Here is a 20251-nt window from a genome sequence, read left to right as displayed (position 1 = left end):
TGAAAATAGTAAAAAAATTCATTAAAAATAGAAAAACGATGAATTTGGAGATTTGGGGTCGAATTCCCTTACTCTTCTAGAGTAAGGGAGTATTGATCGCACGATTTTTGTGCTCCTAGTAGGCAAAAACAGATTACCGATCAGACTCAATTTTCCAAAAAAATCGATTTTTCGACTCAAAAAGCCGTTACGGCCCAAACTGCGAGGAACCTATGGTCTAAACGCACAAACACTAAACCTAAGACTCTAAAATAAATTAATAACGACAAGAATCCCCGGCAACGGCGCCAATTTGATCCGCTGTCGCGCGCGGATCAAGAACGAGTATTTTGGAAAACAGTAGTTTAGCGGTAACGACAACTCGAATATCGTTCTCACAAAGATTCTTGTATTGTTATTAACCAATAGAAACGATTATGATGGGGTTTATGGTTTTAGAATCAATTTATAAAATAGAGTAAATAAGTGATTATCAAATAAGCTAAAACGATTAATCTACTGTTTTGGCTTCCTAACTTATCATCGATCCAAATAATTTCCAACTCACAAGCGGATTCTATTCCCTTTTCGATTATAACAACAATTATACAAGCGCAATTGATATTATATGATGTATGTTCCTAATTCCCGAATTAAGCAAACGGATTATATATAGCAATCGTGAATTAAGCAAACACGACAAACATACGCGGATTAAGCAAACACGATTAAAGTATAGGAACATGCAACCATCGAAATAAATCAATTCAACCTTGGATAATATCGAATTAAGCAAACAACATATCAAAGATTAGAATTGAAAGGAAATAGATTAATTGGAAAATATAAGAACCTCAAAGTATCGGCGGAAACCGTTTACAGCAGATTAACCTCTAAGAATTAGTTCTTCATGATCAAACGTACAAGCTCTCCCAAAAACGTGAATAGTAAAATCGTGATAAACAATAACACGGCTGCTAGACCTATTAGGAATCAGCCAAAAAATGTTTATGACCCAACTGGGTCGAATGACAAAACCAGGCCCACTACTAAACGACCCAAAAACTGAAAATAAAATAGTGCTGCAGCTTCAAACGCAATTCTGGGAAATATAGGTTCCGATTCTGACTTTGACTCCAACATAGAAGTTGTAGCTCTTTCTCTTAGCTTTCCGGCGATTATTAGAACGTCTCAATCGGACTCCCGGAACTCCAGATATGATCGTTTCCGTGCAGACTGCTAATGCTGAAAAATTAATACGAAAATCAAATAACAATAAAAATAAATTAAAATATAAAAACATTATAAAATACAAAAATAAGACAAGCAAACCATGGAAATGTATAAGTACAAACGTAGAGGAATGTGCATCAAAATGCACTGATCAAGTCACCATTGGACCCCATCTTCTGGGCAAGCTTCTGATAATCTTCTTTACATGACCAGCCTTGGTGTAGCCTTTATCCAGAACTCTTAATCCAGCAATTAGCGTTTGAAATCTTGAGAAGATCTTCTCAATGTTTTCATCATCCTCCATCTTGAAGGCTTCATATTTCTGGATTAGAGCAAGAGCTTTAGTCTCCTTGACTTGAGCATTTCCCTCATGGGTCATTTTTAATGACTCATATATATCATAGGCAGTTTCCCTGTTAGATATCTTCTCATACTCAGCATGAGAGATAGCATTCAGCAAAACAGTCCTACATTTATGATGATTCTTGAAAAGCTTCTTCTGATCATCATCCATTTCTTGCCTCGTAAGCTTTATGCCACTAGCTTTCACTGGATGTTTGTAACCATCCATCAGAAGATCCCATAGTTCACCATCTAGACCAAGAAAGTAACTTTCCAGTTTATCTTTCCAGTATTCAAAGTTTTCACCATCAAATACTGGTGGTCTAGTATAACCATTGTTACTATTGTATTGCTCAGCAGTATGTAGATGCAGGTGGATCTGTTGAAATTTTACCAGCCATCTTTTACTGAAGCGTTTTTCTCTTCCTGAATCTTTTCTAAACACGGTTAAGTGCTTGCACCTTAGAACCGGCGCTCTGATGCCAATTGAAGGATAGAAAAACACTTAGAAAGGGGGGGGGGGTTTGAATAAGTGTAGTCTAAAAACTTGAACGATAAAAACAAATTGCACAGTTATTTTTATCCTGGTTCGTTGTTAACTAAACTACTCCAGTCCACCCCCACGGAGTGATTTACCTCACCTGAGGATTTAATCCACTAATCGCAACAGATTACAATGGTTTTCCACTTAGCCCACGACTAAGTCTTCTAGAGTATCCTGATCACAACCTGATCACTCTAGGAACAAATGCTTAGACACAAGCTAAGACTTTCTTAGAGTATCCTGACCACCACGTGATCACTCTAATTACAACTGCTTAGACACAAGCTAAGACTTCCTAGAGTATCCTGATCAACACTTGATCACTCTAGTTACTTACAAATTAATGTAATCAATTCTAAGAGTATTACAAATGCTTCTGAAAAGCTATAATCACAACAGTGATATTTCTCTTAACGTTTAAGCTTAATCTCACTAATATATTACAACAGCAATGTAGTGAGCTTTGATGAAGATGAAGTTTCTGAGCTTTTAGTTGAACAGCGTTTCAGCAAGTTAATATTCACAGAAATCGTCAAGAATTGGTTCAGAGTTCGTAACCTTGTGTCATACCCCAAAATTTGCCCACACTTTTCAAAAATTCAAAACTATTTCAAAAATTGGATTTTTATAAAATCTCGGGTTCATTTACATTGACATTCTGAATTTTATAAATATTCGATTTAAAGTCTATTTTAAAAATATAATAGTTTACCCTTAAATTGTTATATTTTAATAAATAGCAAAATGCTGACCGATGCTTCATAAACTTTCAATTGGCTTTTTATTTCGAATAAATAATATAGCACAATTGGTAAGGAGGTAAGGTTTACAAGTACAAGGTCATAGGTTCGAATCTTACAGCTAACATTTTTCCTTTTTCTTTTGTTTTTAACCTTAGTTCTAACATTTCACTTTTTATTCAAAAAAATCACAAAAAAAATTTTTATGTCATTTTTGTATTTCTCTATTCACTATTTAAAAAAAAATGTTTTTTTTCTCACACTTTTTATTCACAAAAATAACCAAAATTTGTTATAAAATAAAAAAGAATCAAACAATATATTTTTTTTTTGTCACTTTTTTCTTAGAATTTTTTTAATTATGTTATTAGTAAATTTCAAAAAAACTTTCCAAAACATGTAGAGACAAAATCTCCAAGCATTCCAAAATTCCCAAGACAAAATATCAACAAAATTGAAGAAAAGATTAAAGTGGTGGACAAAGGTCATAATGCTAATAATTTGGTTGTTCTATACCATTTGTGACTTGATTTTGAGACTATAAAAAGAGGTACGAGAACCATATTTCAACAACTAACAACCACCAATTTTCACATACCAACACCAATTTTCACGTACCAAATACGGCGCTGTGCATACTTTTCTAACACATTAAAATTCATCTCTAACAAGAACCTGTACAAATTTTTTTCAATCAAACAAACTCTCATAACCATACATCACAATCCACCATTACTGAAACTTCATCAATCAAACATAAACTCTCATAATCATACATCACAATCCACCATTATTGAAACTTCATCAACAACACCTCTACAACCTCAAACAATATCCAAACTCTCCAACGCAATAACGATAACCGATCAGAGAAAAAATTTTGAAACACTAAAAAAGATTTTTTATTATTGCAGATTGCAGATCCACGCTCATAGTGTTCATGTTGCCATCTCACTCGGACTTCCGCTGACAAATCTCCGACGACAATCCACACAATTACCGCTCAAAGCACCCACGAACCGAACTCCCACGTCAGAGCCACGATTGGGAACAAGGCTAATTTTATGGTTTCTCTTGGAGAAAGAGATGTAAATTTCTTTTGCTTACTGTGATCTCTATCTTCAAACGTGTGGATGTGGTTTGTTATTTGATTTTTTTTTCTAATAATTTAAATGCCACTTGTAGAGACATGATTAGGTGCTGTTTTTATTTTTTATAAAGTAGAAAAATGAATATTGAATGGCTCCAAGAGGTATCACACAGCGGCACCTCACATGCTGCTCCATCTAACTTTTTTAGTTTTTATATTATTTATTATTATTAATGTTCTTTTCATCAAAAAATATTGTTATAACTTAATTGCTTTTGTCTAGAGTTTATATATATATATATATATATATATATATATATATATATATATATATATATATATATATATATATATATAACAAAATACAAAAAATATTAATGTTGTGTAGTTAGATTTTTTTTTATATATAATAACAAAAATACAAAAAATATATATTCTTTAATTTCATTTAACTTTTGTTAGAATTTAAATATTCTATATTTTTTTATGTCATTGTGTTACTAACATTTTCTCTTGATTGCGAGGTACAACACTTGAAGTCTTTGGACTATCTCAAATTCCATTTGCTTATATTATCTCTGATTTTTGTTTTAATTTATATCCTGGGGTTGTAATAATTTTTATTCCCGTCTATTGAGTTTTGTAATCCCCGCTCCCAAAGCCATGTAATAGCGTAGGATTTACTTTTCCGCATCTTATTAACTGTTATTTAACTGCCTAGATGTATGCTAATAGGATTGTATGAAAAGACTTAAAATTAATCGTAGATCACTAAACCCAAGATAAATATCTGAATACTAACACACTTGCACTCACTCACCTCTAGGGTACGCCTCTCTCGTTGCCTTCGGAAATAAAAGGTCGTGTTCCTCGAAATATAGAGGTACCCATTAGCAAATGTCCCTCAAGATAAAATCGTCACTAAGTCCCTCGATGACCCTCGATTGTTGCCTACGAAAAAGTGACGATCGCCCCTTCGAATATTGCTAAAGGTACCTCTACTTGTTGCCTTCAAACGACCTCGATGACCCTTCGATGACCCGCACGTCCAATATAACAGGGACTACCTACTCCTATATAGTATGGATAGTCCTGGGAACTTTAAAAATTACAGAAAAAGATCAATCTAGGGTAATGCTCTTAATATGCCTAGCTCTATTAAAAAACATCTTTTCAACACTTTTCAAAGACTAAGGCTACGCATTTAGGCTAAAGTCCTTATGTCCCTTTTCAATTCAAAACAAACAAACATGAGCTAAGCAAGTTAAGAGCCCGTAGACAACTACGGATGAAAAGGGTGCTTACACCTTCCCTTTTCATAACTTACCCCCCGAGCCCGTTTTCTTTCAAAAAGGTCTTTTTCTGTACTTTTTACCTTTCCTAACATTGGACAAAATAAAAGTCGGTGGCGACTCATGCTCACCGCAACATTGGTTGCTTTAAAAAATAAAAGTCAGTTCACCGAGTTACAGAACTGGCGACTCTGCTGGGGAGTCTTTAAGAGGGGTTTACCTTAGGGCTTAGTTCATTATAAATGTTTTTAATTGTTTGTTTGTATGCTTTATTTTTAAAGGTTGCTTGGGTTTGTTATTATGTGAAAGATCCTACACCCGGATCTGAGTACCTTAGGTAAATGGCATGAGATCAAGGAGACTGCACAGCGTATACTGATGTGGTTGATCTGATGGCCATCATTAGTGTGACACATTGGTTTGTCCTGGTGTTCCTTGGGATCCGACCTGGGGAAATGCTTGGCTGCCGCGTGGTGTCATTAAGCACTAATTCGCCCCTAGAACCTTAGTTGAACTAAACTTCGACCTTTTAGAAAGTAGCGAGATGGCTGGCTTTGGTTCCGACTGAAGTTGGTTGATACTCGAAGCTACACTCATATGGACTGGACTTTCGGGACCTTTTCGGTTGGTGATTCGATCGCCGAACTGAGATAAGCGCCTTCGAGAAAGGTCAATGATATGAGCTCCTTAGAACCCGATCTTTATTTAGGACAGGATGAGCCAACTAAACTTCAGTGGGGAGGGTACTTACATTTGAACTTCATGCAAGCCTTTAAACCTAAGGCCACTTGTGTGACTTGATTGTTATCTAACCGTTTGGTTTCCTTGCAGGATTTGTTCATACCCTAATGATTTGATTTCCTTGTCGGTTTTATGTGTAGGACTCACTTGTCCATATTACCTTATGCTTTTACCTAACATGTTTACTAACCTTTTTCAAGGATCTTAGGGATTCATGGCGCATACTTTCCAGGTGCTATGGAAAGACTATCAAGAGCCTAAACTTCTGACAAGGGGCAAGAGGATTTATTTTCCTCTAGCCAGATGCCTCCAAACTCAAGGGTACAATTCCTATCAAGGGGCAAGAGGATTTATTTTCCTCTAGCCATATGCCTTCAAACTCAAGGGTACAGTTCCTATCAAGGGGCAAAAGGATTTATTTTCCTTTAGCCACATGCTTTTAAGCTCAAAAGTACCATACCCCGAATCAGAGGCTATGACCCACTCGATATGGTGAGCTTGATTCATATAGAAGGACGTTCGAAGATGAAAGCCAAAGGTCTTCAGACGAAGCTGCAACCAAAGTCATTTCTAATGTTGGGAACTAGACAACGAGTTTCTCATTTTCTGCCTCAAATCCCTAAAGCTTGATACTTACAATTCCTTTGTGGCTTCGTCAGAATCTTCTTCTTAGAAGCAATCTGTAGTTCAGATACGAACACTTGGTTTGGTTTCCTCTCTAGGGCACTAGGTCAGTCGATCGATAATTGCCAACCAGTCTGAGATAAGGTACAAGACCTGATTGATGCAAAGGCTATCATATTCACACCTGCAGGCCAGATTTGAAGTTCCCCTTCGACTCAATGGACCTTCTGAAGCAATAAGTCCATACGGAGAAATTCTCCTCAATGTTGGCAATTCGTAATTTCTCATGCATTTTCATGCGTAATCTTTCTTGTTCTTGTTCAATACTGTCTATATGCAATACTTGTTTGTTTTTGAACTATAATAATGATGCATTGGATATGTTTGTCTTGAAAAAATTCATTCACTCTCACTCTAATATGTTTTTATTTGCTTGTGATACCAAGCTCTCAGTGATAAAGCATGATAACTCTGAAGGGAGAATGACGAACATATAATATCCATAATCTCAAATGGCGTGCTTTCGAGTAAAACCCTGTTGATGATGTACAGGCATTGTTTCAAATCCAAACGCTGGAGATATAAGGAAGTTAATCCCTTGTCAACCCCTTTGAGCCTTGAAGTAGGAGTTTCTTTTCTATACAAAAAACCCTCACATTTAACCCAGGGGCAGGGTAGTGTTCAGTTAACCTGATTGAGTGTTCAAAATTCAGCAGGAGCTCGCATCTAAGGATACAACAATGGTTATCCTTCAAAAGGTTGAGGAAAAGTCGAGACCACAATGGTCATCTCTCGCAATAGGAGGTTAAAATAGGATGATACAACAACGACTATCCCTCGTCGACCAAGAAATGAGGCAGTCACAATCTTTCCAACAAATCGAAGACGTCTCAGGATCATACGACTTGTTCCAAAAAAAAAAAAAAGAGAACGAATCGAAAAAAGAAAAAAGAAAGCCCGCTAAGTCAATAACTTAAAAAAAAATGACTTAGGCAAAAGTTAGGGCATCCCGCTGGACTTCAAACTCGGAATTCAAAAGAATTTGTCCAGGCAAAAGTTAGGGAAACAAAAAAAAAATCCTCAACAAAAGGGAAAAGTCGTGGTCGTGTGATCAAACACCAAATACAAAAGGTAGAGTGACTGCTACGTCCAAGCACCTCATCGATTCTTCAATCGCCTCAAGCTCATCTTGAAGGATGAATGCTCGCATCGAGTTAACTGAACTTAGGTTGGAGAACATTACGAAGGGGGTGGGCACCAATAAAATTTTGAGCCTAAAAATCCTTTCTTCTAAAAAAACCGTGAACCTGGCCACGTTACAACCTTTAAAAGTCCTAATTGAGGCAGGGTTAATTCGAAAGCATACTGTGAATGAGAATACGGTAAACTGACTCCTAGGAGTTCTGCTAAAACGCTTGAGTTGGTATCACACCACCTTTCACAAAAAAATCGATGTTTTGACATCCTTTCAAAAAAAAAATTCTTCTTCAAACTTCAAGACAAACATGAACTTTGCATTACAATTATATTTCTCATAATAAACATTCTTGCATATGAACAAGTACTTGACACCAGGAAAGCCTCCATCATGAGCTGCAGATGAAAAGTCTAAAGAGACAAGTTGTCTTCAGAACTCCATTGAGTTCGAGCGAGAATATCTCAAATACTGATCACCCTCAGGGGCACAAAAACAGTTGAATACCCTTTTGAGTAAGAATTCATATATTTGGGGAAATCAGGTCAAGACTCTAAGACTCTCTCATACGTGTTGACCAATCAGGGGCATTGTTCCTAAACTCATGATACTGGGGCAAGTTGCTTATAACAGCACAAATCTCAGGAAGCCCTCCCAACAGGCATGCTTCATAAGTGCTCCAAAGAGTAGAAGTATTTCCACGACTTACTCAATTGGCTAAAACGCCAATATGTACAAGGGGCATGACATTTTATTGTCCAATTTCTCTGGGGCAGTCAAGTCGAGATTCAAATAATCTCTCAAAGGCGCTGAAGAGCCAGGGATTTATTTTCCCCGCAAAACACTGATACAATTTATTGTCATCATTAACAACATTTTCATTCATACATTATACATCTCATGGCATATGCATAACACTCTCATTCATTTCAAAAAAAAAAAAAACAATACATACATCATGACATTGCATAAAACCAACTTTATCTTTCAGATTGACCAATCGGTCAGGCAACTATCGTCAACAAAATTAAATGCAGCCTAAAGTATGGCTCTTTCAGATATGGTCTAATGAAGGACTCGTTCTGACATCCTTCATCAGATATGGTCTAATGAATGACTCGTTCTGACATCCTTCATCAGATATGGTCTAATGTACGGCTCGTTCTGACATCCTTCCAGATATGGTCTAATGTACGACCCGTTCTGGTATTCCTCTTCAGATATGGTTTAATGAATAACTCGTTCTGATGTCCTACTTCCAGATATGGTCTAATGTACGACCCGTTCTGGTATTCCTCTTCAAATATGGTTTAATGAATAACTCGTTCTGATGTCCTACTTCCAGATATGGTCTAATGTACGACCCGTTCTGGTATTCCTCTTCAGATATGGTTTAATGAATAACTCGTTCTGATGTCTTACTTCCAGATATGGTCTAATGTACGACCCGTTCTGGTATTCCTCTTCAGATATGGTTCAATGAATAACTCATTCTGATGTCCTACGCCAGATACATTCCGGAAGCTCGAACCCCGGATATTCTGAAATATTCCAATCAGATGCACGTTCCGGAAGCATGAACCCCGGATGTTCTGAAATCTACGGCAGATATGTTTCGGAAGCTTGAACCCCGAATGATCTGAATTCTACAACAGATATGTTCCAGAAGCTTGAACCCCGGATAATCTGAATTCTACGACAGAAACGTTCCGGAAGCATGAACCCCGGATGTTCTGAAATCTACGGCAGATATGTTTCGGAAGCTTGAACCCCGAATGATCTGAATTCTACAACAGATATGTTCCGGAAGCTTGAACCCCGGATAATCTGAATTCTACGACAGAAACGTTCCGGAAGCATGAACCCCGGATGTTCTGAAATCTACGGCAGATATGTTTCGGAAGCTTGAACCCCGAATGATCTGAATTCTACAACAGATATGTTCCGGAAGCTTGAACCCTGGATAATCTGAATTCTACAACGGAAACGTTCCGGAAGCCTGAACCCCAGATGTTCTGAAATCTACGGCAGATATGTTTCGGAAGCTTGAACCCCGAATGATCTGAATTCTACAACAGATATGTTCCGGAAGCTTGAACCCCGGATAATCTGAATTCTACGACAGAAACGTTCCGGAAGCATGAACCCCGGATGTTCTGAAATCTACGGCAGATATGTTTCGGAAGCTTGAACCCCGAATGATCTGAATTCTACAACAGATATGTTCCGGAAGCTTGAACCCTAGATAATCTGAATTCTACAACGGAAACGTTCCGGAAGCCTGAACCCCGGATGCTCTGAAATCTACGGCAGATATGTTTCGAAAGCCTGAAACCCGATTGATCTGAATTTTATGGTAGATGTTTCGGAAGCTCGAACCCCGAACATCTATGAATCTCTATTCCAGATATACGTTTGGAAGCTTGAACCCCAAACATTCTGAAGATCTATCATATACGCGCCATGGGAAGCATGACCCCCCAGGTTGCTGACAAGCATCTCAGTTAGGTGGCATCTCTAAGGCCATCTCAGACAGTTCTCTGTCAACCTCCGGATGGCATCTTTAAGCCCATCTCATACAAAAGTCCCTCCATCAACAAAGGCAAATTTCTGGGTATTCTAGTGTTCAATCCTCTTCCACCCTCAGATTCCGATAGGCACACAAGCCAATCTACATCCTCAGGTTTAAGAAGATTGAACAGGGGCAGCTGTCATACCCCAAAATTTGCCCACACTTTTCAAAAATTCAAAACTATTTCAAAAATTGGATTTTTATAAAATCTCGGGTTCATTTACATTGACATTCTGAATTTTATAAATATTCGATTTAAAGTCTATTTTAAAAATATAATAGTTTACCCTTAAATTGTTATATTTTAATAAATAGCAAAATGCTGACCGATGCTTCATAAACTTTCAATTGGCTTTTTATTTCGAATAAATAATATAGCACACTTGGTAAGGAGGTAAGGTTTACAAGTACAAGGTCATAGGTTCGAATCTTACAGCTAACATTTTTCCTTTTTCTTTTGTTTTTAACCTTAGTTCTAACGTTTCACTTTTTATTCAAAAAAATCACAAAAAAATTTTTTATGTCATTTTTGTATTTCTCTATTCACTATTTAAAAAAAAATGTTTTTTTCTCACACTTTTTATTCACAAAAATAACCAAAAATTGTTATAAAATAAAAAAGAATCAAACAATATTTTTTTTTTTGTCACTTTTTTCTTAGAATTTTTTTAATTATGTTATTAGTAAATTTCAAAAAAACTTTCCAAAACATGTAGAGACAAAATCTCCAAGCATTCCAAAATTCCCAAGACAAAATATCAACAAAATTGAAGAAAAGATTAAAGTGGTGGACAAAGGTCATAATGCTAATAATTTGGTTGTTCTATACCATTTGTGACTTGATTTTGAGACTATAAAAAGAGGTACGAGAGCCATATTTCAACAACTAACAACCACCAATTTTCACATACCAACACCAATTTTCACGTACCAAATACGGCGCTGTGCATACTTTTCTAACACATTAAAATTCATCTCTAACAAGAACCTGTACAAATTTTTTTCAATCAAACAAACTCTCATAACCATACATCACAATCCACCATTACTGAAACTTCATCAATCAAACATAAACTCTCATAATCATACATCACAATCCACCATTATTGAAACTTCATCAACAACACCTCTACAACCTCAAACAATATCCAAACTCTCCAACGCAATAACGATAACCGATCAGAGAAAAAATTTTGAAACACTAAAAAAGATTTTTTATTATTGCAGATTGCAGATCCACGCTCATAGTGTTCATGTTGCCATCTCACTCGGACTTCCGCTGACAAATCTCCGACGACAATCCACACAATTACCGCTCAAAGCACCCACGAACCGAACTCCCACGTCAGAGCCACGATTGGAAACAAGGCTAATTTTATGGTTTCTCTTGGAGAAAGAGATGTAAATTTCTTTTGCTTACTGTGATCTCTATCTTCAAACGTGTGGATGTGGTTTGTTATTTGATTTTTTTTTTCTAATAATTTAAATGCCACTTGTAGAGACATGATTAGGTGCTGTTTTTATTTTTTATAAAGTAGAAAAATGAATATTGAATGGCTCCAAGAGGTATCACACAGCGGCACCTCACATGCTGCTCCATCTAACTTTTTTAGTTTTTATATTATTTATTATTATTAATGTTCTTTTCATCAAAAAATATTGTTATAACTTAATTGCTTTTGTCTAGAGTTTATATATATATATATATATATATATATATATATATATATATATATATATATATATATATATATATATATATAACAAAATACAAAAAATATTAATGTTGTGTAGTTAGATTTTTTTTTTATATATAATAACAAAAATACAAAAAATATATATTCTTTAATTTCATTTAACTTTTGTTAGAATTTAAATATTCTATATTTTTTTATGTCATTGTGTTACTAACATTTTCTCTTGATTGCGAGGTACAACACTTGAAGTCTTTGGACTATCTCAAATTCCATTTGCTTATATTATCTCTGATTTTTGTTTTAATTTATATCCTGGGGTTGTAATAATTTTTATTCCCGTCTATTGAGTTTTGTAATCCCCGCTCCCAAAGCCATGTAATAGCGTAGGATTTACTTTTCCGCATCTTATTAACTGTTATTTAACTGCCTAGATGTATGCTAATAGGATTGTATGAAAAGACTTAAAATTAATCGTAGATCACTAAACCCAAGATAAATATCTGAATACTAACACACTTGCACTCACTCACCTCTAGGGTACGCCTCTCTCGTTGCCTTCGGAAATAAAAGGTCGTGTTCCTCGAAATATAGAGGTACCCATTAGCAAATGTCCCTCAAGATAAAATCGTCACTAAGTCCCTCGATGACCCTCGATTGTTGCCTACGAAAAAGTGACGATCGCCCCTTCGAATATTGCTAAAGGTACCTCTACTTGTTGCCTTCAAACGACCTCGATGACCCTTCGATGACCCGCACGTCCAATATAACAGGGACTACCTACTCCTATATAGTATGGATAGTCCTGGGAACTTTAAAAATTACAGAAAAAGATCAATCTAGGGTAATGCTCTTAATATGCCTAGCTCTATTAAAAAACATCTTTTCAACACTTTTCAAAGACTAAGGCTACGCATTTACGCTAAAGTCCTTATGTCCCTTTTCAATTCAAAACAAACAAACATGAGCTAAGCAAGTTAAGAGCCCGTAGACAACTACGGATGAAAAGGGTGCTTACACCTTCCCTTTTCATAACTTACCCCCCGAGCCCGTTTTCTTTCAAAAAGGTCTTTTTCTGTACTTTTTACCTTTCCTAACATTGGACAAAATAAAAGTCGGTGGCGACTCATGCTCACCGCAACATTGGTTGCTTTAAAAAATAAAAGTCAGTTCACCGAGTTACACCTTGCTTCTCATCAGAACTTCATATTTATAGGCGTTTGAGAAGATGACCGTTGGGAGCATTTAATGCTTTGCATGTTCCGTACAACATTGCATTTAATGTTTCACGCTTTTGTCAACTACCTCGAGCCTTGTTCACGCTGTGTCTACTGACGTTGCCTTTAATAGCTTCCAACGTTCCTTTTGTCAGTCAGCGTAGCCTGCCACCTGTACTTTCTTCTGATCTGATGTTTGTGTATACAACGTTTGAATATCATCAGAGTCAAACAGCTTGGTGCATAGCATCTTCTTGTCTTCTGACCTTGAAGTGCTTCTGAGCGTGATACCATGAGAACTTCAGTGCTTCTGCTTCTGATCTCAAGTTCTTCTGATGCTTCCATAGACCCATGTTCTGATTCTGCCTTGACCATCTTCTGATGTCTTGCCAGACCATGTTCTGATGTTGCATGCTGAACCTTCTGAGACAAAGCTTCTGAGTGACGATTTGTGCATACTCTTTATATATTTCCTGAAAAGGAAATTGCAATGTATTAGAGTACCACATTATCTCACACAAAATTCATATCCTTGTTATCATCAAAATTAAGAATATTGATCAGAACAAATCTTATTCTAACACCGACTAATAGTTTTTCATTCATTTTTGTATGTATTTGAGCAGGTATGGAGCATTGAGTAATAAAACTTCAAGGATGCAATTTTGGATCATTAAAAGAAGAAGCAAATGAAGAAAATAAGTTGCTGCTTCAGGTGTGAGTCGCCCTACGAAGCAATTGGCTCGCCGGGCGAGCGTTGGAAAATAATGTCTTGCTTCTGCCTTGACCCGCCTTTTGTTCGCCGGGCGGAAGAAGAAGGATTCGTCGGGCGAAAGAAGATATTTTTGGCCACTTGTTGACGTGGTGCAGGCTGTGTGGCCAGGAATAAAGGTTTCGCCAGGCAGAGCAATTGGCTCGCCGGGCGAAAGTCGCATAGCAGAATTTTGTTTATATTTCATTTTAATTTCATTTGTTAGGATGGTTTTGGAAGAGGGTTTTTCTTCTCTCAACTCCATCAACCTCATTTTTCTCTAGGATTAACTTAGATAACAACTTTGGATCGTGGATTCGGTGATTCGGAGGTGGATTGCTCATCAACCGACCCTGACAAACCGGTGGATTTGTGGTTTTATATCTTTCTCTCTCTGTATTTCTCTTAGTTAGGTTTTGCATGTATATTTACTTTGAACTCATGTATATTTTTCGCCCATGGCGTTATATAAAACTTGCTTTACAAATCTTTGTTGATTGTTGTCTTAGATTTTTGCTCTGTGCTAGGGATTTGGGTTGTTTTAGAGATAGACTTCTTGAATCCTTATCTAGGATGATTATCTATTAGTTTCTGGATTTTAGAGATAGATTTAGAGCAAACAATCTTTATGGGTGTCGAAACTTAATGCTTTCGTGTTAGTTTTGTCGGTTGAGAGATCGTCGATACGATTGATATGGATGTCTGCTGTGTTGTTGAGGTGTGCTGAGAGATCGTCGCCGAGATGATATAGTAGTTTTCTCTAATTTGGGTTAGAAATGACTTAGGGTGTGAGCGATGCCGGATGACATTGACGAGTATTGTAGGTTGAGTGTAACTGGTCGATAAGTTCAAGTTTGTGAGAAGTAGATTATATACAATGCTTGATAAGTATCTTCTTTCCGAAGAATGAATTCTTTTGTGTTAGTATTTACTTTTGCGTTTTCATATTTAAATTCATTCAAAACCAAACTCATAACCAATGGAATCTATTGAACGGCAGTTCAACGCATTAGTTCCTGTGGAGACGATAATTTCCCGGATAAATACTTCCAAATTTTTTGTTACTTGCCGCTTTACCGGACCAACAAAATGGCGCCGTAGCCGGGGATTGGTGTTTTATTGTACTTACATCGCAATAGTCTCTTAGTTTTGAGTTTTGTATATATAGTACATATTGTATATTCACACTTGTCTATATTTGTGTACATGTTTAATATATTTGCACATGTTTATATACTTGTAAATTTGTTATATCATTGTTTGTTTCTTTTCAAGTTTGCTTGTGTGTGGTTAGGAATAACCAGGCGGAAGTAACTTGGAGAAACGTTCTTAAATAACAGGCGTCAAGCTTTTTATGTAAAACAAGCATGTTTATTCTTTTTAGTTTTAATTTAGTTTATGTAGTGTAATGCAACTGTCTTAACAAATTTAGATCGGACCCATTCTTAAATTTTAAATCTTCACTTTTAAATTTGTTTAGACAATTTCATTTGGTATTTTAGTTTGTGTATATTAATAGTTGTGTGTTTTCCTTTGAGCTTGTTTTGAGTAGCTCGAGGAATTTGAGGTGATTTTCCAAGTTTGATCGTTTCGACTTGCGAGTGTATGGTAATGATTTTGTTAAAGTTTTATACACGTTCAAGGTATGTGTTTATCGCTTTCTATACTATAGCATATTCATGTTACTTAGGCTTTTGAAAACTTCTATGCCATTTATTCTTTTGTATACTTGTTCATTTGTGAATCACTTTAGTTCCTACCCTTTTTGTTAGGTAACTTTCCATTGTTCATATATGCTAGAGACCGACATTCTTGTTTTAACTGGATTTTATTATGCTTAATATTTTATGTGTGTTAATTGTATAACTGCATAAAAGTGATCAAGGCATCTTTGTTTCATTTTGAGCACAACTACCTTGGCCAAATAATCAATTCACCTTGTGAGTGTGTGATCATTAGTAACCCCTTTGAGCTTTTTGTCAACATCCATGTTATTTTTGAACTTAATGTTTGTCTATGAGTGTTTGGTTTTCCTTTTTGTATGGATGTTGATTTCTTTTTTCTTGAAACTTTGTGTTGTTGTATGAATTTTTACCTTGCCTTAGAAAGTAGGGAGTATTCACATAATGACATGGTTGAATTCAAGTTGGGGAGAGAATTGCACATGCACTTATTGGTTGATTGTTATGAGGTTTAAAGAAAAGAAAAATGTGGAAAAGAAGTGAAAATAAAAATAAAAAAAAAAGAGAAAAAGTTTTGAAAAAGAAAAAAAAATAGTATGGAATAATGTTGTGTTAATAAGTTTGTGTTTTGGTGTAACAATTTGAGATTCAGATGAAGTTTGATTGAAATTTCGTTGTTTTAGCTTTTGTGAGTTGATCACTCCCTTAGGTTTGGGCATGTTTTTGTTTCGATTAGCCTTAGGACTTATCCCTTGTTTGTTCATCCGACCACATTACAACCTTGAAAAGCGCTAGTGATTCTTGCCTTTGTGTTTTCAACATGATTTTTGGATGGTTGCATAATTTAGTCTTTTGTTTGCAAGATTGTTGGATGAGTGAAAATACCCCACTTTTGTGTTTTTCATCTACCGATGACTGTGTTCTAGGTGTGATTCATTTTTGAACTAGTGTTGTTTTAGAATGTTTGGTATATTAATTTTATTTAGAATTTGTGTCATGTTTATGTTATCGTCGTAGTTTAGTGGTAAGGATTTACTCTGTGTGTACCGTTTTACAATTGAGTCATACATTTCTCCGTTTTTCAAAACTTGTTGATTCGTGATTTTTGAATTTTTGCGTTTGTTTCCTTGAGTTAGTTAATTCTTGTTTACAGACAAACAAGTTTAAATTGTGGAGAGTTTGATAAGTGCCAAATTAAAGTTATTTTGTGTATAGTTTTGTGGCACTTATCTTCTCTTTTTCCTCAATTTAAACGCGTTTTAATGTATATTCCATACAATATGTATACTTTGTATTTAATCGAGTTTTTGATTCATTTATGTACCGACTAATAGTTTTTCATTCATTTTTGTAGGTATTTGAGCAGGTATGGAGCATTGAGTAATAAAGATTCAAAGATGCAATTTTGGATCAATAAAAGAAGAAGAAAATGAAGAAAATAAGTTGTTGCTTCTGGTGTGAGTCGCCCGACGGAGCAATTGGCTCGTCGGGCGAGTGTTGGAAAATAATGTCTTGCTTCTGCCTTGCCCCGCCTTTTGTTTGCCGGACAGAAGAATAAGGAGTCGTCGGGCGAAAGAAAATATTTTTGCCCACTAGTTGACGTGGTGCAGGCTATGTGGCCAGGAATAAAGGTTTTGCCCGGCAGAGTAACTTGCTCGCCAGGTGAAAGTCGCGTAGCAGAATTTTGTTTATATTTCATTTTCATTTCATTTGTTAGGATGGTTTTGGGAGAGGGTTTTTGTTCTCTCAACTCCACCAACCCCATTTTTCTCTAGGATTAGCTTAGATAACAACTTTGGGTCGTGCATTCGGTGATTCAGAGGTGGATTGCTCATTAACCGGCACTGACAAACCGGAGGATTTGTGGTTTTATCTCTATTTCTCTCTCTGTATTTCTCTTAGTTGGGTTTTGTATGTATATTAACTTTGAACTCATGTATATTTGTCGCCCATGGCGTTATATAAAGCGTGCGTTACAAATCTTTGTTGATTGTTGTCTTAGATTTTTGCTCTGTGCTAGGGATTTGGGTTGTTTTAGAGATAGAATTCTTGAATCTTTATCTAGGATGATTATCTGTTAGTTTCTGGATTTTAGAGATAGATTTAGAGCTAACAATCTTTATGGGTGTCGAAACTTAATGCTTTCGTGTTAGTTGTGTCGGTTGAGAGATTGTCGATACGATTGATATGGATGTCTGATGTGTTGTTGAAGTGTGATGAGAGATCGTCGCTGAGATGATATAGTAGTTCTTTCTATTTTGGGTTAGAAATGAGTTAGGGTGTGAGCGATGTCGGATGACATTGACGAGTATTGTAGGTTGAGAGCGTAACTGGTCGATAAGTTTAAGTTTGTGAGAAGCAGATTATATACAATGCTTGATAAGTCTCTTCTTTCCAAAGAATGAATTATTTTGTGTTAGTATTTACTTTTGCATTTTCATATTTAAATTCATTCAAAACCAAACTCATAACCAATGGAAACTGTTGAACGGCAGTTCAGTGCACTAGTCTCTGTGGAGACGATAATTTCCCAAATAAATACTTCCAAAACTTTTATTACCTACTGCTTTACCGCACCAACAAGACTGAGATACGGATTCACCCTTTTGTTATCACTTATATGAATAAATATACCAACAATAGTGTCCTAGGGGTTTGTCCGTCGATTAGATTACGAATTCACCCATTTTTTATCACATATACACAGATTAAACACCGAACATGTACAATTGACATTACCAAACAACTACAACTTGTTAGAACAAAGTTTGGTTCTACATCTTTGAAATAGTTTTGATGATAACAAACACATATTTCTAATAAGAACATATATGCTTCCTAATCGGTTATTTGTGTTTTAGAAGTTCTGAAGCAGAAAACGAAGTAGAAGGCTGCATTAAGGGAAGCTTATAAGAAGAAGAAAATATGAACATTAGTCTCTCAGATTCAGGAGGCTTCATCAAGAGAGATGTTTACAAGAATAAGAAGATCTAATCTCTGAAGGAAGGTTATAAGAACAAGAAGTTCTTATGATTTTGAAGGAAGTATACTAGAACAAGAAGTATTTGTCACTTGATCTCTGTTCTTAGAAGATCATGTTCTAAAAGTTACTCAACAAGCTCTCCAAGATCGAAGTAGTAAGGCTATCAATTGCTCGGGTTTGGACAATGATTTCTCAGAAGCAGAAGTTCTGATAAAACCCTGATAAGGAAAACGCTTCTTGCACCAAAGGATGACGTAATGCTTTAATACATTATCTTCCGATACTTAGTTCCATTACAATTAATTAAATTCAAGATCTTCTATTAACGGATGGATCATCAATTCTATGGAAATAATCTCTATATTTGGAAAGGTCTTAAATCATATTATTTCAAAATTCCAAAAGTGAAAAATGTGTCTCTCAAACGGTTAAAAAAGCTTCACTATATATTGAAGACACTACTGAAGTTAAGAAGTAGAATACTCACGCACAACTATCAAAATCTCTATTCATTCTCTTATTATTTTTGTGCATTGTTCTAAAACATTGTGTATACATCACAATTGTGATATAAATTATTAGAAGTATATTTGTAAACACATAAGATTAAATTTTGTTGTATTGTTCCTTGAGAAACCGGGTTGTGGTTTATATATCTCAAGAAGACTTTGACGGTTGTCATTGTGAAAGTTGTTGTAATCAAGTTTGATTTAGTGGATTAAGTCCTTGTAAGAGAGAGGCAAAATCACCTTGGCGGGTGGACAGGAGTAGTTTGAGTTCAAACGAACCAGTATAACCAAACATGTCTTAAGTTTTTATTTTATTAAAAATCCAATCCAACCCCCTTATTGTAATTTTCGAACCTTCACAACTTAAAACATTAATTACACTGTTTATACAAGTAATGTTATATATACGTTAAATATAACTCATAGTTTAATATATAGTACTAATGTTTCAATTATCTAATATGTAATATTCACAAGTTTCAATCATATTCTAATATATACTATTCATAATTAAATGTTTGTTCCGTCCCCTTTGTGTTATTTTCCATAAAAATTCAAATTTGTTATGAATATTTATAATAGTGAATGCCCATCATTCTTTTTGTTTTTCATCTTCCTATTCTCCATTAATAGATATAATTTCCATATATTTTTGTCCTATAAAAAGACCCATATTGCAATGTAAAGAGTAACTTTTGATAAAGATAATACAATATACTATTTCCCTCTTCTCTTCCTCTCTTTGATCTCTATATAGTTTTATTTAGATTCATAACACGTTATCAACGCGAAGCTCTCAAGTGTGTTTTTTTTCACTTTTATCTCGTTATATTTTTCAGAATCTTCAATTATTTAAGATGATAATATTTTACTGAAAATTATATATGTATGACTTTATGATGATTTTGAGGAGATCGTTGTTTTTATATTTATGATATTCGGTAAAGATAATTATATTAGAATATTTAAAATTCTTTATTTTTATTGTTCAATGATTTTATTATAATTTTATGTTTAAAATAATGTAATTTTATTGTCATTTTATTTGTCATAGAATTGATGT

General features: G+C 35.3%; 1 long non-coding RNA gene across 1 annotated transcript; it reads left to right on the top strand.

The window, feature by feature from the left end:
• Positions 1 to 3177: 3177 nt before the first annotated feature.
• LOC131601333 (uncharacterized) lies at positions 3178 to 13193 on the top strand. The gene is made up of 2 exons (XR_009283645.1): positions 3178 to 5282; positions 12880 to 13193. It is a non-coding gene; the product is annotated as an uncharacterized LOC131601333 (long non-coding RNA).
• The last annotated feature ends 7058 nt before the right edge of the window (positions 13194 to 20251 follow it).

The sequence above is a fragment of the Vicia villosa genome, linkage group LG5 (assembly GCF_029867415.1).
Source record: "Vicia villosa cultivar HV-30 ecotype Madison, WI linkage group LG5, Vvil1.0, whole genome shotgun sequence".
NCBI lineage: Eukaryota > Viridiplantae > Streptophyta > Magnoliopsida > Fabales > Fabaceae > Vicia > Vicia villosa.
Note: the sequence above shows the minus strand (reverse complement) of the source record. Positions and strands in the feature narration are given on the sequence as shown.